The sequence below is a fragment of the Triturus cristatus genome, chromosome 11, assembly GCF_964204655.1.
Source record: "Triturus cristatus chromosome 11, aTriCri1.1, whole genome shotgun sequence".
In the NCBI taxonomy this organism is placed as follows: domain Eukaryota; kingdom Metazoa; phylum Chordata; class Amphibia; order Caudata; family Salamandridae; genus Triturus; species Triturus cristatus.
This window is the reverse complement of record NC_140594.1, coordinates 389,811,633-389,817,632: the sequence shown is the minus strand read 5'-3', so window position 1 is coordinate 389,817,632 and position 6,000 is coordinate 389,811,633.

The following is a 6,000-nucleotide window of genomic DNA, read 5'->3' as shown; positions in this document are numbered from 1 at the left end:
AGTTTCATTTTTTTCCGGATGCAGTCTGATGCCAGGGCAGATTTAAGAGGTGAGGAATCTGCAGGTAGATAGAGTATCTATCAGAAAGATGGTGCTTCTGTACCATTAATCTCTGTCTAGAGGCTTGGAAAGTGGATGCAATGTTGTAAAGGTGGCCCAAGACCCTGATGCATGCTTTTCTTTCAATATCCTTGATTCTGGGGGTATTACACAGGGTGAGAGAGGGCCAAGCAACATTTATTTTAGTGGATCTTTACTGGGAATGTCCCCGTTAGTTTACTTTCCACTTCTCAATCTCAAATTTCCCAAGTAAAAAAGCAGCGGGCTGCAGGGTGGTGGGGTGAAATGACCAAGGCTAGGGAATAGACTGTTTCCATGAGGAAAAGTGGCAGTACTGATTTGTGTTAGGTGGACCTCTGTCTATAGTGGCACAGTAGGTGGAAAACGATGGGTTGGAATGCCATCCTGAGCGATTGCTGCTGGTTAGACTACTTCAAAGCATTCATCCCGTCACATTTTGGGTGTTTGAGTGGCAATACTGTGCCTGGAAACTTGAGCCTGACACAGCTTTCTAAGCCTAATACTGCCACGGTTTGTGAATTTCAATAAGTAGTACATTTGCACTAATTCAAGAAGTACTTCCATGGGTGCAATTGTCCTACTTTTTTGTAAGCCGCTTAATTTATATATTTAAGATGACCATCCAAAAAATGAACAAGGTAAAACCTCTTAGTGAAATGAGAGCGACGACAAAAACAGACACAGCCTTAGCAGACTTGACTCAGGGCTTCAAGGCCTCCACTACCACTCCAAGAATATATTTGAGGGATGTCACACCACTGCAGAAGCAATGCTTCAGCCAGCCCCACCTGGGCCTGGTATTTATCCCTAGGAACGACGGTCACCTACAACACAATAACCTGGAGTCCTGGGGTTACTTATTTTAAATTCGGGGAGGGCGACAAATTCTGCTCCGCTGGCAGAGCTGGTGGAGTTTCGACCAAATGTGGAATTCTGCTCAAATTCCGATAACAGCTGAGTGGTGGAGTTTTTTCTCACGCGTGGCTCTTTAACGGTAAGTTGGTGAGTGAGATTTGGTATTCCCTAGCACTATTTTCAGTGGCTAGGAGGGCACCCGGCGAGATTTTCCAAACACGGACGGTCGTGGGCAGTCACTGCCATTTGTGATCAGAAAGTTGCAGCAAAATCAATTTGAAAAGCAGCACCCTCTGGTGCACAGTGTGGTGATGTTCGCGCAGATTTTTCAGTGCGGAACAAGCTATCAGAGCTAAACATCACTGCGAACAGCTCAACATGTCCAATTCTACCCTGATTGTTGAAGTACCACATCATTGTTGTATTGTCCATAAGGACCTGAACCGACCTATTGCAAATACCCTTAATGCTAGGTGGACCCTGAAGTTCAAGCAGGTTGATATGACACCTCTGCTTCCCTGGAGACCAAAGGCCTCAGCTCTCCTAAGTCTCCAGATGAGCACTTCACCTCAGTGTGGAGGCATCCTTCACCACTGGGACCAGTGCAGGTAGAGGGCAGAGGGCAGAAGGCTCTCACGCAGGTGAGATTTTCCTTCCCCCATCATCACTGAAATCTGTTGCTGCCTCAGTGGAAATCCAGATGGTGTCCAACAGCCAACTGAAGTATCACATCTATTGTTAGCGGAGGCACCACTAAAAGAGCTCCATGTGCCAACAAGCATGAGAGACCAGCTGCATGCAGTACAACAGGAGACCCAGAGGCAGTCGAACTGACAGGACCAGAAGAAAAACTTCTCCAGAAACATCAGAAACATATCCTGAAACAACTAGGGAGTTGAGAAGGGCCTCAGCGATGTTGTATCTAGCTATGCCTCTATGAATAGGAAGCACTGAGAGGGATCGAAGTGCGACATGGGCAGGTTGATCGAGAACACCAAGTTGAACAGACAGGAGGCGGTGGAATTAAGGTGACCTCACACTAGTTGCATCGAGCATACCTTCAACAGCCAGTTGTTGAGGTATGGGATTAAGGATACCCCCTGTATAAAAGTAGGATCTGCTTCTTATGGTTTCCCCCACTTTTTGCTTGATGTTGCACTGTTTTTGACTAGTCTGACTGGGATCCTGCTAATCAGGACCCCAGTCTATCTGCTTTCTCCTTTAAATTGACATGCATGTACTTTGGTACACTCCAGATTGGATACTGGGGTACCCTTATAAGTCCCTAGTATATGGTACCTATGTAGCCAGTGCATAGGTACCCCAGAGGCCTCCCATGGGCTGAAGCATGTATTATGCCGCCCATGAGAGGCCAAGCAAAATGGAACTACAGGTCTGCTACTGCGACCAGTGTAAGCTGGTGCTTGCACCACTTACTTTAGATATAGGTTCACTATATCTATTGGTCACTACACTGAAAACCTATAAGTCACCCCTATAGCAGGCCTTATCAATCCTGAAGGCAGTGTGCTGGGTTTTTAGTGAGAGGCTGCCCCTGCACGAGCAGAGCCCCTCTGAAGCCTTCTGAGACCATTCTCCCGGTTTGTCTGTGACTCAGCCGGACATATAAGTAGAGGTGCATTATAACCTTGCGTTAAATGCTATCTCGAAAACGGCTGCATAGAAACATATTGTGTTTGGTATCAAACACCTTGGAATCATACCTCCACACTGGTAACCGGTGTGGGAGGTATGATTCCACCCTTCTGAAGCAAGCTTCGTGGGGTCACTAGTCTATCCAGTGGCATCCTTCTCGATCCGGTCAGTCCAAAATGGATGCTGCTGACCAGAGACTCATTTCTGCCCTTCTGCTGCTGAGCCAAGCTGGAGAAGAGGAAGGCAGCACACCATGTATCCTGTCACAGGGAGGTGTGACCACCTCCCAGACAGGATTTAGTGTATTGGCTGCTGGGTGGGTGCACCCTGAGAGTGCCTGAAAGTCTGCACTTGGGGCACATTTGGTTTCCCTGTGCATAGTCCAGCTTAAACTCGTTCTGGGAGCCACTGGCTCCCGCTCTGGCGTGAAACTGGATAAAGGACATGGGTGTAACCACCCCTCTGTCCTGACCCTCCCCTAGGAGGGTCCCCCAAATCTGCCCAACCCTCTCCAGTGTGTACAAAAGGGCTTACCTGGCTTTAAGAATTTAGATTTGACATGAACAAGATTCTACAAGAAGAAACCACTGATCTTCGTCTGGACACTCTGGACTTTGCTGGACTTCAACTGGACTCAACTTCGTCTCCCTCTCTGTCCAAAGCTTTGTCTGTGCCCATGCTCGTGCAGGACCTGTGGTGCACCAAGGATTACTGAAGAATCTCCCTTGGGGTGAAGGAGTCACTCCCCTGCATCCGCAGGCACAACAACGCAACTGACCAGTCTGCTGCTCCTGAGCTCCTGCGGACTCTGAGGATTTCAGCAACACAGGAAGTGGGTTACAAAGGTCCTTGAGGTTGATCTGCCCTCTCAGCAACAAGAAACCCTGTGCACCGCATCCTTTTCCAGTTGCATATGCTTGTTGGCAATTTCTGAGCTTGTGCATTGCACTCCATGTAGTCCTAACCCTGAGGAGTACTGGCACCAAAGAACTCCAGCCTCCTCACACCGAGTGCTCCGTGGGCTGGTACTTTGCAATCTTGCTTGAGGTCCCCTCACGACTCCTAGTCATTCAGCCTGTGGGTCGTCCTGAGGGTCAACTTGATTTCTGTTGGGCTTTTCTGGTTGCTCCAGATGTGCCCTGATTCTCCATTGCTTGTTGAGTCCCCTGGACCTTGCTGGTCCACAGCGTAACCTGCCTGACCTTCCTGTGTGGGGTGCTTTTGCCAAGGCTTGTTGGTGCTCCCGTGGGACACTGATCCCTCAGCACTCGACATCCTTTGTGGGACAGCTCGCATCTGGCTCCTGGTCCTCGTTGACGTCTCCTGGTCCTCGTGGCTGCAGAGCCAAGCATCCCTTCGCACCTAAAGCACCCAACATCAGTAAGCATTCGTCTCCCGAGCCACTGGTCATCCTGAAGTGACCCAGACTCTGTCCCCTCTGCTTTCAGGTTCCTTCCTTCCAGAATCCAGGCTTGGATTCTCCTGGACCCTTTTCACCTTCACGGCAGCAGTACTTCTTTGCAGCCCTCCTGTACCACCTGTCAAGCCAGTGGTTAGGCAGTTGGTATCACAAAGACCCCCTTAATACCACTACCTGTGGTGAGGGTTCCCTTTGAGAGGGTTGGGATTTACATAATTGGTCCCAAGGACCCTCCAACTGTATATGGGTACAGATATATTCTAGTGGTGGTGGACCATGCCACTAGGTACCCAGAAGCAATACCCCTTAGAACCACCAGAGTTCCTGGGAATTTTTTCCAGAGTGGGTTTCCCTAAGGAGGTCTTAACTGACATAGGTGCAAAATTCATGTCTAGTTGCATTACTGCTATGTGGAAGGAGTGTGGAGTAAATTACAAATTTACCACACCCTATCACCCACAATGCATGATGGGCTTTCCTGGTTGCTCCAGACGTGCCCTGACTCCCCAATGCTTGGTGAGTCCCCTGGACCTTGCTGGTCCACACCGTAGCCTGCTCGACCTTCCTGCTTGGGTTGCTTTTGCCAAAACTTGTTGGTACTCCCGCCGGACACCGACTCCTCAGCACTAGACATCCTTCATGGGACAGCTCACATCTGGCTCCTGGTCATCATCGATGTCTCCTGGTCCATGTGGCTGCAGAGTCAGGCATCCCTTCGCACCTGAAGCACCCAACATCAGTAAGCATTCGTCTCCCGAGCCCCTGGTCACTCTGAAGTGACCCAGACTCTGTCTCCTCTGCTTTCAGGTTCCTTCCTTCCAGAATCCAGGCTTGGATTCCCCCAGATCCTTTTCACCTTCACGGCAGTAGTTCTTCTACATAGCCCTCCATTGAGAACCACAACGGTTTCCGACACCACTCCAGACCTATGCACCCGGCTCCTCTGGGATAGGTAACTCGGGTACTATGGTATCCACGCGTGGGGTGGCTCCCCAACCTCTTAAGTTCCAAAGGGTTTCCTCGAAGTCCTCATAGAAAGGTCCTCAAACTGTGAAATTGCAACCGCGTCTTCCTCATAGAATTGTACGGAGCCCGCGGTTGTGTTAGCACACTGCACCCGTCCTCCATGGGTTCCCTATCTAGTCACCTTGGGTTGTTCCTTGGGGTCCCAACGATTCTTCGTGCTCCAGACTTTGTCTTGATTCAAGTCGTGATTGTTATACCACTATTTTAGTATATGGTTTGGTCTCCCCCTGGAGCCCACTGTGTATTGTGCTACTTACAACTGTTCTATTGATCTCGTATTGTGTGCCTTATGTTCTATCCTCGTGAAGAGAATACTAGAGAGTGTTATATTAATAAATACATATTGATATATAACTACTATGTGGTTCTCCTTTCATTTAGTCAATATAGGTGGTAAAACAAGCTGCTTTACATTCTTTGAAGATTAAGCCTGAGGGCTGCTCTCCACAGCTACCACTAGGATAGCTTTCTAAAGGTTATCTTTGACCTCATACATCATATGGGTCGTTTGGACTGGTGCAAGGTGCCCACTTTAATTAGTGGAAATCATATACCAGGCCAACTTCTCACACCCCCAACCCGCAAAGATGTGCCACAACCAGTGGTCGAAGTGGGCGGGATCGGAAGGGCACGGCGTGCCCCTACTTTGTTAATTTTATGCAATTTGTTCCCCTACTTTTCTGTTTTTAGAAATACGTCCCAGGAAGGCAAAAAAACCGAAAACCTTTAGATAAGGTTCGGCCCTTCGTGGCCGTTCGAGAACGGGTCGGGGTGGGCAGAGAAGGAAAAGGACTCTCTTCCTTCTTGCCCAGGGAAGACAAGGACAGTGTCCGCTTCCGTTCTGCCGCTGGCAGCTGCCCCCATCTCTCACACGTGTTCCCCTTATTGCCTCTTTTTCTGTCTTCTCTGTTGCTGAAAACCGTGATTTCAAAAACGGCTCTAAACCCTGTCTTTCCTTTATT